The sequence below is a fragment of the Callospermophilus lateralis genome, chromosome 15, assembly GCF_048772815.1.
Source record: "Callospermophilus lateralis isolate mCalLat2 chromosome 15, mCalLat2.hap1, whole genome shotgun sequence".
Classification (NCBI taxonomy): Eukaryota; Metazoa; Chordata; class Mammalia; order Rodentia; family Sciuridae; genus Callospermophilus; species Callospermophilus lateralis.
In genome coordinates this window covers 22,195,242-22,205,229 of record NC_135319.1, presented here as the reverse complement: position 1 = coordinate 22,205,229, position 9,988 = coordinate 22,195,242, and positions in this window count along the sequence as shown.

Here is a 9,988-nt window from a genome sequence, read left to right as displayed (position 1 = left end):
AACTGAGGTTAGGCCAGGGACTGTTAAGTGCTGTCAGCCTCAAATCCAGGTTCGTGTGCACTTGGAATCCTACTGCAGAAGCATTCTAAGTAAAATAAATAAGGTAAAAATAATGAGAGCTGCAACTGGTAGTGTGTCTGCTGTGTTCTGGAACCTCTGTGGAATGTTTGGCATGCCATGATTAAGTGCTGTTTAACTTCACCCGTTTTGAGAATATGTTCATTTTATAAATGAGGAAATCAAGGCTTAAGGTCACACGCTGAGGAAGTAGTGGTTTTGAACTTGGCTTCTGTCTCCAAGCCCATACTGCTTCCCTTGGAAGAAAGCTCTTCCTAGGGCTGTGACAGTGGGCAGAGGTGCAGTCAGTGAGGCACCTGGGCTGGGCAGGGAGCCTCAGGCTCTGAGTTGGATGGTTGGCCCGGCTTCCCTAAGGCATATATTGCCTTTCCTTCACATTGGTACTAGAAGGCTACAGACAGGCTGGTGGGGACCTCCTGAGAAAGTGGGGTGACTGCCAGATCAATAAATGAAGGAACACTAACTGAAAAAAAAGGGCTCCAAACTCTATAAACTAAGAACTAACTGGGAAATAAAATGAGCTCATGGAACAAACAGAAGGCTTTAAATGAACTGTGATAACTTCAGAGGGCAGAATATTGCTACTGGGAAACAATCACAGATTGTTTAAAAAATAACTGATTTGTTGAGCACCCTGGTGCACACTTGAAAGCCTGGTGCATGCCTGTAATCCTTGTTTCTCAGGAGGCAGGAACAGGAGGATCACAAGTTCAAGGCCAGCATCTGAAGTTTAGCAAGGCCCTAATCAATTTAGTGAGATCCTGTCAAAAAAAAAAAAAAAAAAAAAAAGGCTGGGGATGTAGCTCAGTGGTAAATTGGGTTAAAACAAAACAAAACAACCTGATTAGATATTTAGAACATACCAAATATTGTAAAAATAAAAATCTTAATGGAGAGGCTTAATAGAAGAGATACTTCTGGAATATAAACAAGAAGTTTGGGGTTAAGGAATTCTCCCAAGAAAGTAAATCAAGGCACAAAGATATATTTTTAATATTCCTTTAAAGAGATATGAAGGACATACAGATTTCACAGTTCAGACAGATCTGGCAAATCCCAGGAGAAAAACCAGGGATCCTTAAAGTGATGGAATTTATTGTCTCTTAACTGGCTCAATGTCAATATCCTGGCTGTTGTCTTGTGCTATAATGTTGTAAGTTGTTACCATTGAGGGAAACTTTTTTTTTCTTTTAAGAGAGAGAGAGAGAGAGAATTTTTTTTAATATTTATTTTTTAGTTATCGGCAGACACAACATCTTTGTTTGTATGTGGTGCTGAGGATCGAACCCGGGCCGCACACGTGCCAGGCGAGCGCGCTACCACTTGAGCCACATCCCCAGCCCCCATTGAGGGAAACTTGACCAAGCTGCATGGGATATATTTCTTACAAACTATGTATAATTCTATTATATCAAATAATGTTTAACTAAAAATGAATTGTTTGCTCCCTGTTACTGAGTTGTAAGAATTCCTCATGTAATCTAGATACAGATTCTTTATCAGATATGTTTTTGCAAATATTATCAATCTATAGCATGCATTTTAATTTTCTCCAAGAATGGAAGATTTTTATTTTCATCAAATCTAATTTATCACTTTTTATAGTTTGTGGGGTTTTTTGGTGTCTGTAATAAAATACCATTGGCCAGGTGGCTTATAAACAACAAACATTTAATTCCTCACAGTTCTGTTGGCTGTGAAGTCTAAAATCAAGACACTGGCAGATTCAATGTTTGATGAGGGCTCCCTCTTAGTACATGGTGTATCCTGCTGTGTCCTCACCTAGTGGAAGGGACAAACAAGCTCCCTTGGGCCTTTTTTTATAAGGACATGATCTCATTAATGAGAGCTCTACTTCTACCACCTAACCACCTCTGAAAGACCCTAGTCCTTACTACCTTGGAGGTAGTATTTCTTCATGTGAATTTTGGTGGAATGCAATTTTTCAGACCATAGTAGTGTCCTAACTAAAAATTTATTTCTAAAACTAATATTGCAAACATTTTCTCCTAATTATTTTTTTTGGATAGTTTAAGTTGAGGTCTATAAACATATATTGAGTTATTTTATATATGGTGTGAGATGAGAGGGGCAAGATTTTTTATTTCCTATATGATATTCAGGTGATCCTGTACCATTTGTTAAAAAAGATTTTTATTCATTAAATTAACTTGGTACCTTTGTGTATTTGTATGTAGTCAATTACCTAGCATCAAGAATGAGAAAATAGGTGGAAGGCTTATCCACTGACAGAGATAAAGAAGATCTAGTAAATGAAGAGTTATAGATTAGAAGTCTTAATGCTTTTAAGAATCAATTCTTCTCACATGAATCCATAGAGTCTACACAGTCTGCATCTGAATTATATCAAGCCATTTCATAGAAATTGACATGTCGTTGTTACAATGTAAAAATTTAGACAGCCAAAACAACTTTGAAAAAGAAGAGCACAGATAACTTACACTGCCTTATATCAAGATTTATTTTAAAACTACGATGAAAGCCTGCTGAGGTTTTTGATTGGTATTATGTTGAATCTGTAGTCAATTTTAGGAGATATGATACCATCTAGTTTTTGAATATGTTGTACATCTCTATTTATTTATATCTTTAAATTCTACTCAGTAATGTTTTGTAGTTTTCAGCACACAGGAAGAACACACACTAACTTAATTTACCTATAAATATTTAAATTTTTTAGCCACCATAAATAGTATTCTTAAAATTTCAGTTTCTAATTGTTAGTATATTGAAATGCAATTAATTTTTATACATTGGGAATGTGCTTAGTAGTTTTAATGACTTTTAAAAAACATATTCAGGGCTGGGGTTGTGGCTTAGTGGTAGAGAGCTCGCCTCACATGTGCGAGACCCTGGGTTCGATCCTCAGCACCACCTAAGAATAAATAAGTGAAATAAAGGTATTGTTTCCAACTACAAATAAAAAAATATAAATATTAAAAAACATATTCTCTTGGATTTACTACCCCCCCAAATTATATTAACTGCCAATAGAGTTTGGGGCCTTAAAAGAGGTAATTAAGTTAAAAATGAGTTCATTAGGATGAGTCCTAATCCAAAATGACTAGTATCCTTATAAGAAGAGGAGATTAGGACATAGACATGCACAGAACAAAGACCATGTGAAGGCATAGGGAGAAGATGCCACCACAAGCTAAGGAGAGAGGACTCAGAAGCAGGCAACCATGCCAACACCAGGATCTCAGATGTCTAGCCTTCAGACTGTCAGAAATATCTATTGCTTAAGCTGCTTGGTCAGTGGCATTCCAGTATGGCAGCCCAGGCAGACTATTTACAGTTTTCAGGAAATTTGTCCAACCCACTAATTAGCATAAAAGTGTTTCCTTATTATTCTGTCAATGTCTGTAGGCTTTATAGTAATATCTCATTTCTAATTTTGAAAATTTGTTTTCTTTCTAATACTTCTGACTAAAATTTTAAAAGTTTTTGGATTTGTTTTCAAAAATCCTCTTTTGAGGGCTGGGGTTGTGGCTTAGTGGCAGAGTGATTGCCTAGCATGTGTCAGGCTGGGTTCAATTCTCAGCACTGCATATAAATAAATAAAATAAAGGTCCATTGACAATAAAAAAATTTTTAAAAAATTCTCCTTTGGGTTTTATTGATTTTTCTCTATTTTTTTTTTCATTTTCTATGCCACTGACTTCTGCTATTAGATTTTTCTGCTTATTTTAGGTTCATTTGCCCTTATTTTGTGTCCCTTCTTTAAGAGTCATATCCCATCAATATCTGCCTTCTTTTGTTTGATCTTTAGTTCCTCAAAAGATTGGTCTTTTCATATTTTGTCCAGAGTTTGTAAATGTTATTGGCAAGTAAATATAGGCTACTCTTATATTACTAAAAGCTGTTTCCTAAAACCACTGTTTCTGAAGGACATTGTGGTCATATCTGTTACAGGTAAAAATGCCCCCGTTTCCTGATTTCTCTTCTAGAGCTCTTCTTATATATGTGCACATAGAGGAGAATGCAAAGATTTTTCATCTCAGTATTTTTTTATAGTAGTAAAATAATAGAAACCCTGAATGTTCTGCAGTGAGGGTTGGCAAACTTTTTCTGCAAATAGCCAAATAGTAATTTAGGATTTGTATACCAGAATCTCTGTAGGAACAATTTCACTCTGCTGAGGTAAAGCAAGATTACCCATACAATATATAAAGGAATGTCACAGCTGTGTTTAATAATACTTTATTTGTGAACTCTAAATTTGAATTTCATATAGTTTTCATGTGTCACAAGACATCTCTCTCTGTCTGTCTCTCTCTCTGACACTTTCAACCAAATTCTTAGATTGCAGTTCATAGAAAAATAGGCATTGGGTCAGATTTGGCCTATGATTCATAGTTTGCCAACACTCATATAGAAAGTTAACTATGCTTGATTTATTTTCTCTTAAATTCTAATTTCAAAATATAGATGTATAAGAAGTTGCAAAGATAGTACGGCAATCCATGTACCCTTCACCTAGTTTCCTCTAGCAATTACATTTTACATCACTACAGGACAATATAAAAGCCTGATATTAATACAAAGTGTACTAGTGTCATTTTTAAAATGTGTAGACTTGTTTAACTAACACTGCTAACAATGTTGGTTAACAGTGAACTATCCATTCCACAGAGATCTACCTCATGCTACCCTTTAAACTTTCATCTGTATGGTTGTGTCATTTTGAGAAAGTCATATAAATGGAATCACACAGTAAGTCACCTTTAGAAACTGGCTTTCTTCTTTTCTTCAGCAAAATGCATTTACCTTCAACAAGTAAATTCTTTGTGTTCAATAAAGCTAAAAGCTTTAAGTTGAATACTCTACATGGACATGATTTTTGGCTTTGAAATAGAGTTGCTGGTTTACTTGGGACTCCCAAGTTCTCTTGGGGAGAAACTTCTATAAATTTTGTGTCTGACATTTTTAATTCTTTGAAAAAGGAAAAGACGTGAGGTCTGAAACGTCCAGGGCCTTGATTCTACTTCACTGTGCCTATCTCCCTCCAGCTAACTGCTGAACTGGATTTTCTTTCTTTCTTTTTTAATATATATTCTTTTTTAAAATACATATATATTTTCGTTATAGTTGGACACAATACCTTATTTTATTTATTTATTTTTATGTGGTGCTGAGGATCAAACCCAGTGCCTCACGTGTGCTAGACGAGTGCTCTATCACTGAGCCACAACTCCAGCCCCTGACCTGGATTTTCTTGTATTGACATGTTTAACCAAAGGTTCTGAGATGCTGGTTGAGGAATCAGTGGAAATGGGCGTCCACTTGCAGAAATTACAGAACAGTCCTTCTTCCGCCCGTTGTGAGCCCCAGGCAGCAAGCCAGTGTTCCCTGTTAGACATCACATGGGTGGCTCATTTGGGAAAGCACACCAAAGGGGACTGGGTCCCCTGGAGTGAGACCAGCTGGGGGACCATATTTGCTACCTGGGGGGAAATCTTCAGCTCCTCAGAACACTGGAATGAAAGGGACTCTTTGCAGCAGGGAGGCAAAGATCTCTGGTGGGCAGAGCCAGGTCCACAGAGCTTCCTTTCCGCACTGTCCCTGCCTGTTGGGTCTCAGCTGAGCCCTTATCAGGGTTGGGCAGTGAGTATTTACTTTCTGGTGTTGTGGTCAAGGTAAAGATTTGGGAATTAAATGGATCTTTATTTGATCCTGTTAAATAAAATTGTAAAATATCTCAAATGTATAGACAAGAGGCTGTGAGAACAGACATCTTTATATCCATCAACCACTTATCTTGAACAAATCCTGATGTCTATGCCCTATATGCTTTACAAGAGTTTTTTTTTAAGACAACAAAGCATAACAGTTATTATTGAAACTCATACTTTTTCATATTGAGTTATAGAAATTGTTTGTAAATTCTAGAATCTGATCCTTGGTGGTCATACATGTTAGAAATATCCTTTTTTTAAAATTGTAGCTTATTTCTCCATTGTTTTTATCCTATTTTTTGTTGAATAAAAGTTTAAAAATTTTCTGGTGGTCCAATTTATCCTCTGCTGATTTGGAAGCAATAAATATTGATATTCGTTTTATTATACTTTTTTATGGGTTTGATTTTATTATGTTACTTAGTATTTCTATCCTCCTCCTTAACAAAGGAATTTTGCAAAATTTAACTACCCACCCTACCCACTTAAAAACTCCCATTTTAGTCATTTTCAAAAAAACTATAAGCATGATTAAACACAGAAATTGTTATTTTAATATGACCAGATTTATTATTAATTAAATTTAATTACCTGTTTATTTATCACCTTTGCTTAATATTGTATCTTAAATCCTCTAACTTCTCTCAGTTCATTTCACTTTAACTGAAATAGAATCTTGTAATTTTGTTTTCTGTCTTTTCTGATGCCTGACATCTGGGGTCTTGCTAACCTTGGAGGGACTGCCCCTTCCAGTGTTAGCCCACTTCTGCAGAGAGTCAACAGATCTCCTGAGAGCAGGTCTTTCTCATGCAAACCAACTAAATCAAGGACTTGTACCTCCAACTACCTCTTCTAGTCCCTCAGGGCCCAGAACCAAACAAGACAATCTCTATACCCCATAATTCTTCACAGCTTGCTAAAATTATTCAAACTAGTGATCCTAAACCTGCTTTCACTACCTTTCTGCTTCCTCCCATGGAAACCATTATAAAGGATCCTGCCCACATTCCCCCGTCACTCCCTCTGCTGGCCCTGTGCTTCCCACAGTCTGCATGGCCTGCTCTGCCTCCTGTTTGTAAGGATATGTGAGAATAGCAAACATCTTCCTTCATGACAGTCATTTCCATGTCTGTGTCTTTATCATGCTTGATTAAAACAAATCCCAGGTACCCTTAACATAAGCCATTAATTTGGTGTGAGTCTGTAGGTGCTAAACCCTCTGAATCTTTTAGGTATTTAAAAAAAAAAAAAAAAGTCTTTCATGCCACTCACAAATGATAGTTTATCTGTCATAAAATTCTAAATTGACAGGTTTTCCTCTTCAGCCCTTTTGAATGTTATGCTCGAATTCGGGACCCCCAAAAGACCACCAGAGACCAAGATCGATGTAAGCAGCAAAGAGGTGTTTATTGCGAGCTAGCTCGGTCCTCCACGCACACACAGCAACTGGTGACTCTGAGAGGCCCCGAGCCCAGGGTTTGCAGCAGTTTTATACACTCTTTGGGGAAGGCCGGGACTTCACATACATCATAACATCTCTTAGCAAATCATCACACACCGCGAGAAAATCATAAAACAACTCTAAAACATGATTAGCACATTCACTGGCGGGAACAAGTTGGGTAGGGGTGATTGGTCAGTACAAGAGGGGGATTCGTTTGAACTGATTGGTTTAAGCTACGAATGGAGTACTTGCTGAAGTACATGATTTCCCAACATGTTATCTACCATAAACTACTGGGAGGGTCATCTAGCATCCCAGGTATTTTCCCTGTCTCATGCTGGTTGGTGGTTGCTAGGGGGTTGCTATGGGTCCTCATCTAGCCTGACTGAGTCAGGGATACCTGGAGCAGCAGATCTCTCCTGTTATTTGTAGATAAACAACTCAGCAGGGTGGGTATGTGCCTAGGGGTGCTCTGTGGATCTTTCCAAGGACAAGGGTCACACCCCCTTCCTTGGACATGCTTTTCTCTGAGATAGAGGCTGCTTTTTCATGAAGATAAGACTCCATTCTCTTTGGCTCTCTTTTTTTGTGCACGGAGAGTCTCCTCTTACTCTTACTATTGCTCTAGTAGCAGTTTGTTTTCCCTGTATGGTAGCATTTAACATTTTCTCTTTCTTTTCTTTGTCTCTCTCTCTTGCTTTTCCATTGCTGGGAATTGAACCCAGGGCCTCATGCATCTTAGGCAAATGCTGTACCACTGAGCTGTACCTCCAGCCCGTCATTTCCTTTTACCCTTGATGTTCTGTACTTTTGTTACAATTTCTCTAAGTTTAGATTTCTTTTCTTTCTTTTTTTTTTTATTCTGTTTTATGCTCGTTATGCAGTCTGAGATTGTTTTACTCAATTTTGGAAATTTCTCTTCTATTATCTTTTCCAAATTATCTATTATCTTTTTCAAATATATTTCCCCCATATATTGCCTCTGTTACCCCTATCAGATAGATGTTAGAAGATCTCAAAGTAGACTTCAGGTCTCATAACTATTTTTTCAAATATATCTTTTAATTTCTGTCTCTGTACTTGTGTCATGGGTGAATTTTCCGATACTATCTTCCAATTCAGTAATGTTTTTCTCAAATAGTTTCAATCTAGAATTTATCCTCTTTAGTGAATGTTAAAAATTTCTGGGCATATGCTTTTTTAAGATTTCTAAATTGTTTAAAGCTATTTAATATTCCAGTATGCATTATTCATTTCTGCCTGTTTCAAAATATTTCCTTTTATTTTGATGACTTTTATAAATCTCTTTGAGCAGCTTATAATAATTTTGAACTATTGTCAAGCTTCTTTAAAAACTTAATTTTCTCTGAAGTGAATTCACGTTCCAATTGTTGATTTTGTTGGCTATATGTTTTCTGTATTTGCATTCTCCTTTTGTTTTGGAATGTTGATTTTCTGGCTTCTTTTAAGTGGGATGTTTCATTTTGTTTTGTTCTCTTTTTTCTCCTGCTTTATCTAGTGGTTTTTCATTTTTATGGTTGTCTTCACTAAGCCACATTAGTCATCCAGGATTGAGTTCTCAACAGCAGTCCCCCCTTATCCTTGGGGTATGCATGGATGCTTGAAAACTTGAACAATATATTGTTTTCCCCCTATACATACATAACTGTTTTACAGTTTAATTTATAAATTTGTCAGAGAAAGAAATCAGCAACAATAATTTACAATAGATCTTAGCAACCTCAGTTTATGATTTTTCTCTTTTCTTGTCAAGTCGAGAACTTTTACTTTTTTTGCATTAAGGAAGCACTTTACTGCTTTCTTTGACACATCTGAATTGCCAGAATCACTACTCTTGAATTGTGGGGTCATTATTTAGTAAAATAATGGCTACTTGAATATAAGCACTGTAGTGACCAACAAGTGGGTAGTGTACTCCCATGGATATGCAGGACAAAGGGATGATTCACAGCCCTGGAGGGCAGGGGCCAGATAGAGCAGACAGTAAGAGATTTCATCATGCTACTGAGGAAGGCACACAATTTAAAACTTATGAATTATTTATTTATGGAATTTTCCATTTGATACTGTCAGACAGTAGTTGACTGTGTGCCGCAATCTCTGGCTGGGCACAAGATCACGAGTCACTCAAACAGGAACAAACTTTATTTGAAAGAACCGCCAATAACACGTCCGCCCGGGAAGCTTCCCGATCCACCCACGCGGCGTTCTGCTGCTCCTTTCCGGAACTCCAGCGCAAGCGCCTCCCCGGAATTCCCTCCTACTGTACTTTCCCAACCAATGGGAACTCTCCAGGAGTCCCGCAGCAGGAGTCCGGTATCCATATGAATGTAATTTTTAACATAATCATATCATCTCAATGGCTAGCTGGCATCACCTTTCAATCAAAAATGCCATGCATCATATTAATTGGCTGTGGCTCCCAGCATCTCCCCCCTTCTGTTTAATTAAGAAGCAAGTAATGTGGCTAGGGACCGTGCCTGTTAGGTTTGTCCAATTTAACATATGGTTCTTACCCGTCATTGGAAAACTGACCTTTAGGCGTCAGCCTCCTGTCTTAGGTTGATACCATTGCAATTGGATCATACCCGTCACTGACTACCGGTCCAGCAAATAGCCATAATTGTGGATAGGCCTATGCACCAGTGGGGGGGTGAGGTTCTTTGCCTCACCTCTGTTGGCCCCCAGATTTGGCCTTGGTGCCAGTGGGGGGGTGAGGTTCTTTGCCTCACCTCTGTTGGCCCCC